This window comes from Podarcis tiliguerta, assembly GCF_965153285.1.
Source record: "Podarcis tiliguerta genome assembly, chromosome: 4".
NCBI lineage: Eukaryota > Metazoa > Chordata > Lepidosauria > Squamata > Lacertidae > Podarcis > Podarcis tiliguerta.
The window spans coordinates 23,907,687-23,927,043 of NC_139537.1; the positions used below are offsets into that span (position 1 = coordinate 23,907,687).

The following is a 19,357-nucleotide window of genomic DNA, read 5'->3' on the forward strand; positions in this document are numbered from 1 at the left end:
TGGAATGGTAGCATGGCTAGGGAATGGAAAATGCAGCTTATTTTTATAGGTTTGGACCTGTTCCGGCTCATGGTTTTGACAAATAAAGGAATGGGACCTGACGATCCTTGTTCTCCAATATTCCAACACCTATTTGCTCCTCTCTACCTGGCTTGCAACTGCTTACATGTGCTATTTTCATTTTTCCTAGATACATCTGATTATGTGCAATGTGCTGCTCTCCCATTTTTAATAACATCCTTTATCTTCTCATCTTAACAGCTGTGGGATTTAACTGCTGAGACAGATGAAAGATAAACACTTGGGGGATGCTGCAGAAATATTTAGGCAAGGAAGCAAAGTACTCCCCCTCCAAGGACTTTAAAAGAAGGCTAAAATCCTAATTGGAATAGCTTTAACTATGAAACCCTCTACTCCTCAAATTTACTGGGTAATTTTTTTAATTAAGGCAACAACTTGTAATAACAACAAATGTTCTTGTCACTTATTCTGTATGACAACAAGCAGTTGTGGAGAGCTAAGCCTAGCCTTCCTTTTTATAAACAGAGTAGTCTAGCCGTATCTGATAGCACTACTTAGATGACTGAGTGAGGAAGGCAAGACTTTGGCCCACTGTTGTGGAGCCTTGTCTTAACAAAAGGCTCTCTATCTATTACATGCCACCAAGAGACCAATTTGAGGCTCTCTGTGGACAAAGTAGTGTCTGATAACAGCCTACAAAAAGAATATTTCTTCTCAGAAGTACCTGCAAACACAGTACAGACAATCCTCTTTGGGAGCTAGCCCAGGTTGGGGTGTGTCCAAAAGAGTCTTAGACACTGGTTTGAACAAAAAAGGTTTGTCTGGTTTTAAAAGACATACATTTAAAGCACAGACATCCTGCAAAGAACATGGGAACTCTAGTTTACTTTTCAAAGCTACAATTCCCAGAACCTTTAGCAAACTACAGCTCCCACAATTCTTGGAGGAGGGGGAATAATGTGCTTTAAATGTATGGTGTGTAAGTAGTCCGGTGCAGTGCTGTTTTTACTAGTATGGTTTTAATAGATTTTATATATGTATGTAGTTTTAATTCCATCAATGCTTAATTGTTTTTTAATGAATTTTTTCTAGGTTTTTAGCAGTTCTTATTTTCATCTGTAAGCCACCTTGAGTCCCATTTGAGAAAAAAGGTGGATAATAATAATAATAATAATAATAATAATAATAATAATAATAACAGCAGCCCAATACTAAACACTGAAGGGGAAGTATTGTAGTTACATTCACATTTATGCTTAACTTTAATCATAAACTATTTAAGAGTACTTGTCACAACAAATGAGCAAAGTTCAGTAGATGTTACAAACGTTTGTATGTCTGTACACTTAAGAAGTAAAAAATATTCCTTCTTTGCTGTGTGCAAACATTTTTGGGGACTTAAGAGTTTTCTCACAAAGCTACAACAGTAGCCTCAGGAATAAGATCTGAAAATTTTCTCAATAGAGATCAGTTCACAACACTGCACACTGCTGTCAAACATAGTATTCTATTAGTACGGTTGGCACCCTCTTATAACCCTTCATTAGTTTGCACCTTAAAATCCATAGAAAGGTTCCCCCTTTCATTAACACCACCATTACTCTGGAAGCTAGAATGTGGCTGAATGGAAAGAATTAATGCTCCAAGATATTGGGTTTCTCACTGGTAGCCCTTGGCCCTCTGAGGCCAATTTAACTAATAGCCTAATAATTATTTACTCAAGTAAGCATTAACCACCTTATGTCATGGTGCTTCTAAACAGCAAGAAAGTAAGCACTCTTTCTATGCACTCTCTTTTCTATGCTGGGAAAGATGACCAGTTGCTTTTTCTATCACAGCATGGAGTAGGCTTGCAGATTCTGCGGAACTCAATTACACAGAGACAGAGGACAGATGACAGACACCCTCCTAGACTTTGGTGGGGAACACATGCCACCCATCCACCAGGTGCTGCTGGACTCAAACTCCCACCATCCATGACTATTTGTCATGTTGGCTGGGACTGATGTAAGCTGGAGTCCAGGAATACCTGGAGGGTCATAAGTTCCCCACCCCTGACCCAGACTACTCTTCGATCTCACTCCTGTATGTGAAATTTGCTGTTACTGCCTGCCTGCCAGGTCATCCAAGGCCACTTCTCAGGCAGTTTTGTGTCTGATGGGTCACTACTACCATTCTCTGTTGGCAGCTGAAGCACAAGACACCAGTTTCTACAGTTTCTTGACAGGTCTCTGCAAATAAAAGGCAATCTGCACATGCTCAGAGGCACTTTTGTCTTTTTGAAAGCTTGTTTATTATTGCAAAGGAATTTTACACATGCTCTGAGGCATTCCATCTTAGATGCCAATATTTTTGTAAACAAAAGGTGGCTATCCCACACAGGTGACAAGTTTCCAGAGGTCAGGATGACTCTTTTGTCAATAGTATGTGCTGTTGGCTCACAAATCATATCTGGCATGCTTCTAGAAAGGACTGGATTCTGGAGTTTTCTGGGAGACCGTAGTAATTAGCATGATTAACATTGCTCTTCGTTACTTCTCTAATAAATTAGTGAGCGCTTCAAATACCTGAACAATATCGATGTAGTTTCCTATATCCTATATAAGTTTTAGTAAGCTCTAGAAACCTGTGGGGCTAAACTGAAAATGGAAGATACCTGCTGCAGAATTTGGGTCATCATATACAATGCAAAACTCCACTTATGCAAAACTGCAGAAAATCTGTTTATGCATCAGTTCCAGGAAAATTATGCTTACCTTGAGGTCACATTGCAAGATTTGCAGAAGCTATTGTTTTTCCTCCCTAGTCAAAACAGAACTTTCAAGGCAATACTGTGCTCTCATCAAGCGAGGCATGTAATACTTGGTAATGATGCACGTATTTTCCTCCCTAAACTGGCGCTGCTTGCCAGCTAGAACAACTTCGTGCAGATAAGGTGGCACTTTTTGTATTGCACAGACCATCTGTTCCAATCTGCCTTTCATTAACACTCATACTCACTTGTAAGCGGCATATCATTCAGTGATAGACAATCTTTCTTAACTACAATGGAACTCATTAAGGGAGCTCTGGCTAATGCAAACACCTTTCGGGAAGTATACATGTGCAGAAGAGTAGTATTTTTGTACATTAAGCAGTGTCAAACCTCTGCACGTTCCTAGCACAAACCTATATTTTCATCTTTTAGTATTTAAAAATAAAGCTGTCAATCAAAGAAAGATCATTTACTTGTTCAGGCATCTCGCCTTTTAGACTACAGTTCTATTTTTCGCACAAACTTTTATGGGAGTAAGCTCCATTTCATTAAAGTGCAGCGTCAACATGCATAGGTTTGTACCGTTAATCAAGGTTTGAAGCCCTAATTTAAAGACATTCACACTTTAAAAGTCCTCACTTGGACACAATTCAATGACTACTAGCCATGATGGTTATGTTTTACCTTTTTCGAGAAAAGTACTAAGATGCATAAATATTGTTTTGGGGGGAAATATAAAATATTTTCAGAGGATAACATTGTTTTAAACTATATATCAACTATATGGGGTTTGACCACAATTCAATGTAGATAGACTCTCTGTGCCCTTACTTCTGCTAAAAGACTGATATTAATTCACTTGAAAGATAATACCATGGTCCCCTTCAATCAATGAACAGAAGACATGACAACTCTGGCAACATACAACAGATTGCTTTTAGACACAGATTGTGTATGGATAAATATAATTATATTTGGAATCTATTTATAAAAAGTATAATGTCTTGTTAATACTTTTACATTTTTACATTTAATGGGGAAACTGCTGATTACTTATATACCCATATACTCTATTTTATCACAATTTCAATTCTTTGTTTCTTCTTTCTTTTCTTTCCCATTCCTCTCTCACTGATTGAATACACACACATCCCTCCACTGTCAGAGGCAATATGCCTCTGAATACCAGTTTCTGGGAATCACAAGTAGGTAAAGTGCTATTTCACATAGGTGCTGCTTGTAGGCTTCCCATGGGCAACTGGTTGGCCAAGAACAAGATGATCTTGGAGTAGAAAGGTCTTTGGTCTGACCTCCTTATGTTCCCCTAATGTCAATGCAAGCAGCCTTTCAGCATTAAATCTGAAAATACAGTGGAAGCTCGGGTTGCGGACCGAGAAACGTCTGCAACCCGCATCGTTCATAACCTGCAGCACTGCGTCTGCGCATGCACGTGACATTATTTGGCGCTTCTGCGCATGCGTGAGCAGCGAAACCCGGAAGTAACCCTTTCTGGTACTTCTGGGTTTCCCGCGGTCCATAACCTGAAAATGCATAACCCAAAGCGTCTGTAACCTGAGGTACCACTGTATGTTGTCAACATTGTACTAAACACCCAAAACAGTACTAAAACAACATAGTTTGAATGATTCACAATGAAAATTTGAGTTAGCTTTATCTACGTTTTTGTAAACCACGCTTCTCATTGCATGTTGCGTTGTACGGATTGTGACAGCAAGATCCTTTTAACTGTGGAGGCCAGTGTTTGAACAGCTAGTGATTATGTACACTAGTACAGCAGGACACAAAACTATTACACAGCATTAAAGTGGGCAAAGAGAAAAGGAAAAGAGCTGGAAACAATTCATCTACATGACATCTTCCCCAGCTCTGTTGGTGGGACTCTCTGTGACTGACATATAGAAAAGTAGTCTGCATTAGCTGTTTTGCATTTGGTTTGCACCTGAATGTGCTGTTGATAACTGTTAATAGTCCGTACCATGCTGTGTCCTTTCTACTGTATCAAAACTTTCTCAATAAAAGAAAAGTTATCCCCTATCAGATACCTTCATACAATGTCTGTCATGCATGTTTGGGCCTACATCTTAGAGCAGGAGTCCCCCACAAGCTGCCCAAGAAGAGAGAGAGAGAGAGAGAGAGAGAGAGAGAGACCAGATTTAATTCTGTGAAATGGGTATTTTATAGCGCCCACAAGAGTTTATTAGATGTACTCAACCATTCTTTCTCCACTTTTTCTTTTTTTTAACTCTACATGGACAAGTCAACCCATACAACATTTCCTGCTAGAAGACACCTAACTCCTTATAGTGGGGTAAACTAGAGTTCCCCAGGATTCTTTGGGGGCAAGTCATATGCCTAAAATGAGCTTTAAATGTATGCTGTTGGATGGAATGTTAAGAACCGATGTTCATATATGGTATATACATATGGGAAAATATTTTGTGCTTGTTTGCTTGTTTGTTTAAATCATAGCTTTATGGCGCTGAAATGGTTCATACCTGCCCAACTTAGTAATTAATTGAACCACAGCCCTGAAGGACAGGAAATCTTGTGAACGTGCTGTCTGTATCTGACATCAGATGTAGGAGGACGCCTACTTCTCAGATGGACTTGGCATGTTTCTACTGCTGCATATGAATGATATTTCAGGCTGTACTGGGCGGCAAAAGACAAAGTAGTTCTCTATATTTTTCAGGGTTCTTCTCTTTTCTCTGATCAGTGAGAATGGGTAGAACAGTAAAAAAATTACTTAGCAGAGGTATAGGCCATAGGGAGCATCTGTTGAGTCGGTAGAGCATGAGACTCTTAATCTCAGGGTCGTAGATTTGAGCCTCACATTGGGTAAAATATTCCTCCATTGCAGACTGGGAATAGATGATGCTTCCAACTCTACAATTCTATGTCTATGTCTATATCTATGTCTATGCTTTGAATGCAGAGGGTCCCAGCTTCACTCCCCAGCATCTTCAGGTGAGCATGAGAGAAAACTCTGTCAAATCCTGGAGAGCCAACTGCCAGCCAGTGCAGGCAGTACTGAGCTAGATTACCCAATGGTCTGTCACCATATGAGGCAGCTTCATATGTTCCTATGATGGTTCCCATGGGATAAAAGAGAAAAGGTGACCTGTGACTCTCTGGGTATTTTTAAGACTGCACCTCACATGGGAAAGTATAGGCAGAACATTGATGCTCTTTTAAAAATATATATACAGTGCTACATTTTCTTTTTAATTATTGCCAGAATCAGAATATAAAGAAGTCTGAAGTGTAGAAAAGCTGCCAGAAGCTCATTTTTATTTTAGGGAAACCAGTGTGAATTTTGCATTAGGCGTTTTAAAAAAGAGTTGAAAACAATCCCACACGCACAAGCTTTTGTTTTATAAGCTGAAGCATTCATTCGAAGCTAGGTGGGGACCTTTTAAAAACACTACAAGGAGCCGGATATACACGGCTTGAGCCATTAAAATGTTATTAAAGGCAGCAGGGTCCAATTTAGTTCTCAACGAAATGCCTGACACAGCTGGGCAGTGGCGGTTCAGTGGAGTCAAGCAAAAAAGGTAGGGAAAAGTGATCCCTTATTACTGCATTGTGTGCTGATTCAGGTGTTACTCGTAGGTGTGACAGGTTGATTAATCTTACAAAAATTGGACTTTTGTCACCTTATGCTGACAGATCAACGATTAGAATATGTTTCTGTGTATGAATAACCACACAGATTGCTAAGATCAATTAAACCTCAACACCACAGTATTTAAGAGTTTGTCTGTACCAGTGCTTTTTTTGAACGTGCAGCACAATCCTGTGCATATTTGTTGGAGAATTTTTTTAACCAATAAGCAGTTGATCATTTTTATTTATTTTAAAATTTAATTTAAAAGCAAGTCACACTCTGTCCAGTGGAACTTACTATCCAGTGTGTATGTTTACAACTGTAGGCCTAATTCCCCTTTTCTTCCTGTTTCTATGGTGGGTCTGCACCAATGTCTAGTGTTGCATTTTGTCCCAGTAGAATCATAGAAACATAGTGTTGGAAGTGACCCTGTGGATTATCTAGTCCAACACCCTGTAATACAGGAATATGCACCCACATGGGGATCAAACCCGTGACCTTGGCATTGTCAGCACTATGCCCTAACCAGCTGAGCTACCCGGCAAGTCAATTACCTAAGCATTCCAGCCCTGGTCTCTACACATTTTCCTTATATGTGCAGGCCACCTCTTGGCCAAGAGCTATTTTTTTGAGATGTTAGTTCTTTGGAAAATAAAACCATACATCTAATGTTAGCACAGAGATAAAGGGTTGTATCTGATTATTCCTATGGAGGAAAGTCAAGTGTTGAGAACAATGTTGTGATAGCCATGAGCATCAACAGGATTATCCTAAGGGAGAGCAAACAATGCCCCCTCTTCCTGTACTCAAGGGACACAGTGACATTATTCTGAGACACAAGTCAGATTCATAGGAGAGGAGAGGGAACACAGCTTCTTGGTTAGGAGGAGAGAAAGCTTCCTCACCTTGAGGCCATGTTCATGTTTAGAGAAACAGGGGCTGAGGTGATTTGAAAAGCAGGCCTGATTTGTAAACAGGCTCTCTCCCCTCCCAGTTATTAAATAATGAGCAGTAATGAACTGCTCTTCATCTTATAAAGGTGTGGTGATCTCTAACTTTTCACCCATCCATCGCTTACAAGAACTGTTGTGTGTGAAGACTAGTCCTGAGTCTATCTGATCCTAGATGTACAAGGCAGGTGTTGTTTGGCTAGCGATAAACCTGAATTAGAATCTTAGGGCTTATCCACACTTACCTTTCCTCCAAACCACATCCTGCATTTCCAAGCACTCTGTTTTTCACTCTAGAGCTTTCCCTGTGAAAACCTGCTCTTTACCTCTTGAATCGGAGCAAATGGCAATCTGCGGAGAACCTGAATTGCCATTCGTTGCGGTTTGAACAGGGGATTTGGGGGGACGGGACTCTGGGGTTAAAATAAAGAGTGCTGAGACACAAAGCTTTACAGTGTGGACTGTGCCTGGAATAACTGAGGGAATGTACGAGTTGAGTACTTCTTGGAACATATTCTGTAGCAAGCAGAGGCAAGGAATATCTATGCTACTGGAGAAAGTTCTAACTACACCTCATTACGCAATCCCCAAGCCTCTTCTTGTCTGTCTTTCACAGAGGCTGATACTGGGAATTTCTGTTCTTCACCGGGAATGAAGAAGCCCTTGTGGTAACATGTAGGCTGCCTCACCCCTCACTCCCCCCTCCCCACTAATACCTTATTCATGTCAACCAGGGGTGGGGAATTTGTGGCCCTCCAGATGCTGTTGAGGCTACAGCTCCCATAATCTCTGACCATTTGCCATAATGGCAGTGGCTGATGGGAACTCGAGTCCAACAACGTCTGAAGAATCATAGGTTTCCCACCCCTGATCTAAATGAATACTCCTGGCAAAATCTTTTTCTGCACAAAATTAGTATCCTAATTATTTCAGTAAGGCAAATAGATTCAAGCCAAATATAAATCAATAGGTAAGGTCTTAAACACAGTAATGTATCTCCTCGGCAGCACATTTCTCCAGGCTCTGATAAAGTGAAAAGGTAGTACATTATGGAGCATAACGAATGCACCCAGCTTTGGTTGTTGATAGAAAGGGAAAAGAAACTGGGCCCAAGTTGAAAGCTACATTGCTCACAGGATTTCTGAAATCCTGAATAAACTGGATGCAAGAATTACAGTAGACCCAAACAGCCTAACATTGTATAGCCTGCCAACAATTGCACAGGAGATCACCTAAGGTCTAACTGGCCCTGGCAGGTTTGCTGGAGTTATACTTTCACATGGATAAACTGTTCCTGAACAATTTCTACAAAGCAAGCTTTCATTTACCATCATGCCTTATGCCAACTAACATATGTGAAACCACTAAAATTTCAAAATAATGCTCTGTGGTCTCTGTCATGATGTCTTTTAAGGAACCACGGTAGAAAGCAGGAGAGGTGAGAAGTAATCTGGAGGCCCAACCTCTGTCTCTAAGAGGTCTCTAAGAGAAAGGCGAGAGAACATCTCCTGCCAATTTCATCAGGCCTCTATTTTGTTTGTTTGTTTGTTTAATTAGTTGTATACTGCAACTTCATTTTTAAAATATCAAAGTGGTTTACAATAATTATACATGCACACACACTAAAAGCCACATAAAATTAAAAACCTAGGATCTGTGGCAAGGAGCCACTGTGTCCTTCACAAGAGAACTACCCAAAAGCACATGAGCACTGTCTGCCCCATCACTCAATTCCTCTTATGTGGGGAGACTGACCATGGAGAAATAATACTGCAATTTGTAGAATTAGCTGGGAACATTTACCAGTCTTGCCCTGCTAGCTGTTCTGTTTTATTGGGAGCAGGACCAATTAAAAATCATGAGGGTCTTGCACCAAAAGATATTCTGGCACCCCTTACCTCCAACATGCCATACACTTGAGAGAAACAGGGTCAAATACATTATCCCTGCTCCCAACTTGCATATGTTCCTGTTAGTGTCAGCAAGGGCCTATACAAATTGAACTGTACATATAGCGCACATGTGCTGGAAAAGCAGGATGCCTGGTTGCATGGATTACATCTCAAGCTTTTAATAAAGATTTTCAGTTATTTCTTGGGACACATGAGCCCTGGTTAATGGTACAGAGGCTGCATATGCACTTTACATTTAAAGTACATTCCCACCCCCATTCCTGGAAACTGTAGTCCACCCCTCACAGAGCTACAGTGACAACCCTTAGCAAACTACAGTCCCAGAGCAGTGTGTCCCTTAAATGTATGATGTGTACCTGATCTAAACAGAGCGCTCAGCTAAGAGCTGTGAAGTTAACTTGGGGAAGAAGGAAGGAGCAGACAGGTCGGTGGGAGGAGTTAGAGGGATAGAAGGGAGACTACTGAATGGATCTGCCCTGTTTTAAAACTCAGCAACATGTTTAAGCAATGTTCTTATGTTCCCCTATACTTTGTTGTTTCATCAGCCAATCCATTCTCCCCACTTCACTAATTTAACACCACATGAAACATGACTGTCAAAGGAGAAGTGGGAATACTGGGCATGTACATTATCAGTAATTGCCTAACACACAGGTGGTGTGTTCAGTTTTTATCAAGTAGGTACAGTACATACAGATAATCCACATCATAAATATTCAGTCATCCAAATCCTATGTTATTCATGATGATAAAATTTGCACAAATCGCTTTCCGCCCATTCATCCTATGGCCATGAAATCAAGGTATTCTTGAGTAAATAACACGTAATTGAACATGCCATTTAGTTTTTTTAGAAGTTACTAGAGACATTGCACCCTAATCCTGAATACATTAACTAAACACCTTGACTGCCGCGGATTCATTAACACTGGAGGAGTTTGTGTGTGTGTCAAATTGTTACTCCCAAATAAGTGAGTACTGTACTGTAATGGCATTGTAGCCACAGGCACCCAGACATACATACAAATCCATATTCCTCGTATATCCATAAATTCCGAACTTTGGAAGATTTCAAACTGCATCAATGATCAAAATTAAGCATCTGGACCCGAATACACCACTGCAAGCTAAGTCTGCTTCAGTCTTTTAAAACCTCTTTCCGGTTTGTTGGCTTGTTTTTTAAATAAAACTTGTATTTGTTGTAAAGATTCAGCACCCGCACAACACACCTTCCCTCGAGCCCTGCTAACTGAGCACACGAAGACTTGCTTTCCAGTGAGCGCCCTCGGGCTTTCAGTTTTTCTCCATCTCCGCTGTAGATGCAGCACCAAGCACAAGCACACTATTGCAACAGAACTTTTAAAAAGCTCTACGCGTTTGGGTGCAAAAGCACCCGGCTGATGCAGCTTGATCGCCACACTCAAACCACGACTCGTGCCACCGTGAGCCCACTTCGCCTTTTAAACGGCTGCAACACACTTCCAGAGAACAGCAAAAAAAAGTTAGAGGTGGGCAAACACCACAGTCCTCTCTTACCTGTCTGTGGAGAAGGCAGGGAAAACCCCAGGCACCTGCAAGTTCCTCACAGCAATACGGAACGGATCCCGAATTATTTCCTCCCCAGCAGCATATCAATAAAAGTTACTGTTTCAGCCTCTCCTCTCCCCCGCAAGCCCTAAACCACCAGCTAAGCTTTCGGGTCCTGTGACTAATATTTACCCTTCCTAAGCCTGGGCGAAGTGCAGTCGGTATCTCGAGCTTTTTAAATGGATTCTGAGTACGGAGTGCACCTCGCTGTTTCCAGCAGCCAGTCTCCTCCGCCAATCAGCGGCCTCGGAGCCGACCTCTCCTCCCTCTTTCGCTCCCAGTCCTGCCTCCCTCGCCTCGCTCCACCGTAGGCGGCGGCAGGACTGGGAACGGAGTGTGAAAGCACGAAACGAGCACGCTTCTCAATTTTGTTGTCCTCCCTCTGCCATCTTAAGACTTGCAGCCTTCTTTCCTTCAGGAATCATAGACCCAGTTCCCGTAATTTGTTGGCATAGTAACCACCCCTGGGTTGTTTTGGTTCCCCTCGCCTTCTTCTTTTTGTATGAACACGATGGAAAGGAAGAACGCCTCGGCCTGTAGCAGTCTGTAGCTACATGCAAAACATAATGAAATAAAAGGCACAATTCTGAGAACTGCAGGAGGCTAGGCCATGCCAACCCTCCCAATTATTTTCTGTGGGGACAAGGGATCCTGAGGTGTCTTCACATTCTTCTCTGCCCCAGCATAATGAGGGGGCAGAGGAGATAGACATAGAGAACCCCACATCCCTATCCGGGAATCGGAGAGGCCATTACTTCCCCAAATTCCAGAATCATGCCAAATATTTTAATTATTTTTGCCTTTCTTTACAGGCACACCTTCCTACTTCAGAATACCAATACCAATTGTATTGTTTATAGGCCACCACAACCCAAAACTCAGAAGTTGGCAGAACATCCAATACAATTACAACGTCGTCAATATTCCCCTTACCAATTTTTATTTTTCTCATGAAGGGAAGGGTAGGTTCTAAGAAATAATAATAATCCTCCCCACAGGGAAACTTTGGGCTCTGAAATTTCAGCGGTACCCTGTGCGACACTAAAATTCAGCCCCCCCCCCCCACCTCTCACTCTCTGTTTTACATCATTGTTGTGGTACGTCATGTGGAGCTGGCACCCAGTGCGGCTGAACTGGTCATGCCAGCCCAAAATCACTTCTCCCCACTCTCTACAAGTGTTGTATTTTAAACTAAGAAATGTTGGGTCATATCCAGTGGTGGCTTTGTCTTACTGCAAAGTGCTTCCACTCAAGCACTTTTTGCTCATCCTTCCTGCCTACAGAAGCCCACTGCACCATATCCCATATTGTTTCAGTGGGTCTCCCTGCCCTCAGGAGGAGCTTTTCATGGAGTGGGGTTCAGCAGGTAAGAAGTATCAGTGAAAATTGGGCGCCTACATGGTGCAAGTAGAAGTGCTTTCTGTGAAGGCAAAGCCACCATTGAACACAGCCCACTAAGTATAAACTTTAGAAACAGACTACAAAAGAAAACAGAATAAGCACCAGCAGATAAAACCAAGTTCATCAGCCAAATTCATCTGATTCAGAGATGAATACATGTCAACTCTTAAAATGTCATGCTGAAATAAGTTTTAATCATGAAAACCAAGTTTGTGCAAAAGTATAATGAAATTTGGAACCCATTTATACAAAATACAGCAGGTTAACATTTGTAATTGTTACCTGTTAACAATTGTTATTGTGATACATAGCTGTCAACGTTTCTCTTTTTTTAAGGGAAATTCCCTTATTCCAAATAGGATTCCTTGCAAGAAAAGGGAAAAGTTGACAACTATGTTGTGATGGAATATAGCCTTTTTCCTTTTTCTTCACTTTAAAGCACTTTGTGTTGGATTTAAATTTAAAAGAGAAAGTCAAATTTGTTGCCTGTGCTTTTCCAAAATCACCATTATACTCACAGTCAAGATGAAAAGTGGATTTATCCTTTCCCCCCACACAGGTTCCTCCTGAGGGTGGCTTGATTTATTCCCCATAGCATGGTCTTTTTTCCTAATCCACGCTGGTGAATGTAAGTATGAAAGCGGATATGTGTGCATGTATGCGGCTGTTCTTCTCAACTAGTTAATGTGAAGATCAGAATGTGATCTTATACATACTTTTTTAGCTGCTTAGGAAGACTGTGTCCCTAACCTCTTTGCATTCATACTCAGAATTTAGTCATATTTGGCCCAAGTGCAATATAATTTGCAAATCTAAATAGGGTAATCTCCTGCACCTATTGTGGGGTGGTGCCCACAATTTTTTGTGATGACTCTGGATGCTAAAAACAGTCAATTCAGTTTTGGAATAGTGCCACATGAACTCAGTCATTCAGGGTAATATTCTTAAACCCTATTTTGTTTAACAGATTTCTGCCAATCTCCACAAATGACTTCAAGTGTGTAACAAACCATTGAATCCTTGTGGATGCAGAGAGGACAGGTCTCAAAAATGGACAACAAAAAATATGTATAATGGGACCTTTTTTTCCTTGAGCAAAAAAAGCAAGCAGATTAGTTTCTTTTCAATGGCAGGATGTCTGGTGGATACAACAGCATTTACAACAACAGAGTACATTTTCCTGGATTAAAATGGGCAGCATACTCTTATGCCCACTATAGACCTGTTCTCCCCTTCCCTCCAGGTATTGACTCAACATGAGGGAGGGGGAAAGGGGTGGTGTTTGCTAATCTGCATATTCTCATATCCAGAACTTTTTCTCAGCTGGAACTGACCAGAACTCAGTTCCGGCACATCTCAGGTGGGCACCATTGCCATTATAAGGGAACAATGGAGGCATTCATGGTGAGTTCCGGCACCTCTTTTTCTAGAAAAACAGCACTGCTCATATTTCTTTTGCTGGGACCCATCTTCCCTGCTGCCTTCCCTCCATTTAAACTTATTTTTTAATATAGTTTACTTTGGTTACTGCAGCTTTTGCCAACCTTGGCCTCCCCATTTTGGCAAAGACTGCCTTATAAGGTGATTGGGCACACCACTAAGTGTACTGTTGGCACAACCCCATCCTCCACCCATCTTAAGTGACCAAGAGGCAGCTATTCATATAAACTAGCATATGCAAATATGTGCCATTGGAACTTTATGGTACCCAGCAACACCCCTGCTTCTGGGATTTTCTAGTTACTTGGGCTGGGGCTGGGCTGAACATGAAGAATCCTGGCATATTCATATGGGATGATGTTTCAGCCCATATATGGGCAGCCTCCACGCTGCACAGGGTTTTCCTGGCATGTATTGAGGCACCTTATGGGCATAGAATCCACTTGCATTATAATGTGCAGTCACCTATAAAGATGATTCAAATACGAAGAGTATTACTTTTTTGCGTGACATACATCCGGCGCTTGTGCGGCACACCCTCAGGAAACACGGGGGTACAGGTAGGGTGCCATCAGAGGCATAAAGCACAAATGATGCAAATCTCTGCAGTTCATTCTGGATACTCATTTGTGCTGCTAAGCATCTCAGCTAGTCAGAACATTCTGTCCACCCTGCAATAACCATTTCCTTTTTCTCTCTCATTAAGCCTTCCTCTCACCAAATGTAAGTATTTGAAGAAAAGTTGCCAGCTCCTGTTTGACGCATCCATCTGTCATGCAGATATGTGAGCACTTCCAAGGAATGAAGGGCTAAAATTATACTGCTGCTAGATCACTTTCAGATTCGGATTAAAGCCATTTGCCTTTGTAAAAGGTGTCAAGTGTGTTTGATGATGCGAATGGGTGTAATTACATGCTGGTGGTCACTGCAGGTAGAAGCAGTTGTTGAAAGGTGGTGTAGCTGGTCGAAGTCTGAGCTGTGAGTCTGGAATCCCTCTTTATTATGTGGGCATTAGACAGTGGTAGGAAAGCCACTATCTCTCAGACCCAATCTACCCCTTCCATCCACAATATGGGGATAATATAGGCCTACCTTGCAGAGTTGTAACAATAATTTTTAAGATAATGTATGTGAAGCGCTTTAAATATTTCAAGTGGTATGCTAGTATCATTATAACAACTTCATAATCTTCCTTTAGTCCACCATTTATTAGGTAGGCATGATCTAAGCAGTTAAACAGTTTTGAGTTCCATTGAGGTCAAGGAAAAAGACTAGGAACTAGTGTAAGGTAAAGGTAAAGGTACCCCTGACCATTAGGTCCAGACGAGGACGACTCTGGGGTTGTGGCGCTCATCTCGCTCTATAGGCCAAGGGAGCCAGCGTTTGTCCGCAGACAGCTTCCGGGTCTTGTGGACAGCATGACTAAGCCGCTTCTGGCGAACCAGAGCAGCGCACGGAAATGCTGTTTACCTTCCTGCCAGAGCCAGGTACCTACTTATCTACTTGCACTTGACGCGCTTTCGAACTGCTAGGTGGGCAGGAGCTGGGACCGAACAACGGGAGCTCACCCCTTCGCGGGGATTTGAACCGCTGACCTTCTGATCGGCAAGCCCTAGGCTCTGTGGTTTAGACCACAGCACCACCCGCATCCCCAGGAACTGGTGTAGCTAGTGGCTAAAAGATCAACTTAGGAATCAGGAGCTGCTTCTTTGCAACTCAGCCTGTTCCATGAATTTATTTCAGGCAGTCATTGCGCAGGTGCAAATTACAGTGCATGCGCAGATTAGAACTTCAGTGAATTGGAGTTTGGTGTAGGGAAACAAATTAGGTTTCGAGTGAATATATCCCCACCCTCTCCCTGGTTTGTACAGCAATGCAAGAATGTGAGTTGAAATGCAGCAGGTGAGAGAGGGCAACCGCACTGCGTTTTGAGCCGCTAAAGTGTACATAGCCCAAGTGAGACAACAAATGCAACTCCTCTGACTCGTATTTTATAAGATACTACTAGGTCTGCTTAACATACCATTCCTAGTGAAAAATACATACCGGGAATGCGCTCAATGTTAGTTTTGCTTATCTAGAGCAGGTTTCAACCAAAATATTGTACTTGTGGATGTTTACTTTCTTCTTATGAGCACCTATGGGCATAGCCAAGGGGGGCAGGGAGGGGCAGCTGCCTCTCCATCAATAAACATCAATAAAAATACATAGCTAACTGAGGTTCTGCCTCCATCCTAACAAAAGCCCTGCCCCCCCCAAAAAAAAATCCTGGCTTCACTCATGTGAGCACCAAATAATAAAATATCAGTAAGAATCTACAGACTAGTTGTGGAAACCTTTCATGAAATCTGGTGAGGAAAGATGTTTGTACGTATATCTATAGGTTCTAAAATTTACAGCTTGCAGGACTGAATCAAACTCCTTTTTAAATAGAAAAACTTTATCTTATAAACATATTGCAATAAGTTAGAATACATTCAGTATTTAAATATAAGATTTAACATATCTTGAGTACTTGCAGGACCGAATCAATTCTTATAAAATCCCAAGAGGCCAAAAATATTGCAAGCGCCATCCTTCCATGTTGTTCTTATTGAATGTTGGGCATTGCTTTGGGGGCCTTTGGGCCAAAAACCATAGTAAACACAAACAATATTCACAGTGCAACCATGTCAAACTTTCCCCACTTTCACATTTTGCCTAGTTAATAGAAGGGCGGTACAAAAGTGAATTGCAAAAGCAGCACATGCCTATAGGCTGTATGGTTCTGTGCCTCTGCCAATTAAAAAACATGCTTGAGGGGTTGCTAAACTCAGGTCAGGGGAGTTGATGACACTCAGGCAATTAAGCTATTACTTTCTGATTACAATGTCCTCACTGTGTTTAGATTCACTACCAGGCTCAAACACTTTTATGGAGGTTCAAATGACTGATGGCCAGAATGATGGTCTGTCCTACGATTTCTTGTTATTTTATATTACGTTTTGTGCCAAGTTGTTAATGTTTCTTGAAAGTTTAAACCTTTTCGGTTGACTAATAAACTAAACTAAACCAAGACTGAAAATTGTATATGTCGTGAGTAAAACACTTTTATGAGCTTAATCTTAGCACTGAAATTAATGGGGCTTTGGTTTTAAAAAAAAAAAACCCTAAACATTTTTTAAATACACTAGCTAGTGCTTATAAGCAGCTGCCCAAAGAAGCATGTCCAAATAGGAAAGGTAGACCTAAATGGACAGTCTTATTTGCATTGTCATGAATTCAAGCAAGCAACCTATTTGGTCAAAGCTCACAGAACATGGCTGATGGTGTTTCTTAGGCTCTTTTGTATTAAGGAACAAAACACGTAAAAGATTTCCTGGCTACTCCTAGCTCTTTTATTTAATGGTTATATTAGCATAGTGGATTAATTCTCATATGGTTTCTATACCTTTTCAACAAGTGCGTCAGAACTATAATTAACATTTTATCAGGTCAAAGCAAATATAAATCCCACATCACTAATAGCCAAAGAGAAAAGCCAAGGAGAAAAGAATGATGTATGGACAGCCAGACCAAGACAATACTAACACTGAGTATGAAAAAAGAGGGGGGATATATGAATGCAATTAAAAGTAATGGCTGCAATCCAGATCCCCATATGCTTCCATGCTGGCTTTCCCAAATGGTGCTCTGGGAGCCCCCAGGGCTCTTCCCCATTCTGTTGCCAGCAAAGAGGAAGTCTGTCTTGCAGGCATGGGGATGCTTATTTGGATTGTGGCCAATGCCTTTAATATCTGAACAATGGTTTCATCAATCCAAACTGCACACTTAGAACCAGATTAATCAAAAACATTTTACCATGTAGTTTGAAGTGGATGGGATTTAAACATATGCTAAGTGCTTGGTGAATCACAGATATAGAAATTAATGGGAATATTTATCAGACACAAACCCACATAAAGTCTTGGGAATGTATGAATTCTGCTTTATAAATCTTCTAAATAATGTTGCCTTATAGATCCTGCAGGCTGCATAAAGTCCAAATATATGCGTCCCTCTACAATGGGCTGGGAAAACCCAGCCAGATGGGTGGGGTATAAATTATTATTATTATTATTATTATTATTATTATTATTAACACCTCCCAATACGTAGGTAATTAGTCCACTGGTATCACAGCTAGTCCCATATAAGGAAGTCACACATCAGATAGTTAACTCTTTATTGACAAGAGAAACACAGCAGCTTCCACAGTGCTTCAGATAAACAAAGTGCTTCTATCCTCTAGGCATCACTCCACAGGTCTGGGCCCTATGCAGCAGTTGCAGCGGCAGAGGGTCCCTCACCTCCTCCGGCTTTTATACCATCCTCTGATGGGTTGCGTACCCACAACTTTAGACTTCCCTTTTCCTGCCCCTCCTGGTTCTAGGAGACAATGGGGAAGTAGAAGGTGGGAAATCTACTGACCTGTCCCTCGCTTAAACCAACTCTCCTTCTTCCACCACATCCTCCACCTTGGACTGCCCTGACTCTCCTACCTGCACTGGCTCCTGCATCAAACCCCATAAATTACCGGACCCTTCTCCTGGGTCACTGTCTAGGTCCCTTGCCTCCACCACACAAATGTCAAAGCCCTGCCAGTCTCTGACAACTGGCATTCAAAGCCCAATCCTACATTCAGCATGAGGCCCCCTCCATGCCAGGAAGCTCCTCACTGCAGTGGTCAACAGGTGGACACATGTCCTCTCTTGTCCTTCCGCCCCACATCTTATAAAAGTCTGCTATTGGCACATGGGTGGGTAAGTGAGACCTCACACACAGAGCAGGGAGAGAGGCAGGAAGAGACACCAATGTCCCCTATGTGGAATCCACAGAGGAATGGCAGCAGTGTTGTGGCTGGAGGAGTGGGCAGCAGTGAGGTGGTATTGTGCCCATGACAACTGTTCTACCATGACTTTAACTCTACAAATACAGTACGAAATACAGCAATAAAACTGAGAAGATTAAACTATTCAACAAGGTAAAAGAATCCCATAATTGAAAGTGTCAGGGCAAATTTTTAAAAAGTTTTAACCTGGCACCAGAAATAATACAATATTGGTGCCAGGCATCTCTCTCATAGGAGGGCATTTCACATTTAAATGTTAAAAAGAATGGAACACTGCAGGAACCTGCAGCTCAAATCACACGTGTCTGAGTAGAAACCCTGCAATTTCTGCTTTTGGAAAGCAGGTAGCCTCACTTCAGCAGAGGCTTAAGGCATGTGCATTCCGTTTTAGTTTGTGATTTATTTAACTTAATGTGTTAACACTCCCTTTTCCATGGCATGAATCCAATGAAGAAGGCAATTGCCTACCAAAGTTTACACACCTCAAGAACAAACAAGCTCCCTTTAAAGTGTGTTGTCCCCCCCACTGTGGTTCACTTCCTCCTATTATGGCTTAACACCAGCTCTTCTGGATCATATCCCATGAAAGAGTTAACTGCTATACGGGCACAACTTTGCACCACTCAGCAACCAACTGTGAAATGGCTTCAGGCCACAGTTCTGCAAATGAGAACATATTCTGATGATGTAATGCTTGTAACTTGATAACCTGCTGCCAGGAAGGTTTGCTCCTAGCATTTTCTGGGCAACAAAGGGAGCCAAACCTGTTCCTCCCAGACTTCTTTGTGCAGC

At 41.7% G+C, this 19,357-nt stretch overlaps 1 protein-coding gene across 9 annotated transcripts in view; it reads right to left on the reverse strand.

The window, feature by feature from the left end:
- SPATA13 (spermatogenesis associated 13) overlaps positions 1 to 19,357 on the reverse strand; it is a 100,506-nt gene that overhangs the window by 64,180 nt on the left and 16,969 nt on the right. Inside the window, exon 1 of one of the 9 annotated variants that reach the window (XR_014510173.1) lies at positions 10,804 to 11,204. The exons of 3 other annotated variants lie outside the window; for them this stretch is intronic. The gene's annotated coding sequence lies outside the window, so the exon portion shown is untranslated. Of the gene's footprint in view, positions 1 to 10,803; positions 11,205 to 19,357 lie in introns of those variants that run through there. 5 more of the 9 variants (XM_083436125.1, XM_083436129.1, XM_083436122.1 and 2 more) reach the window with 5 other exon arrangements.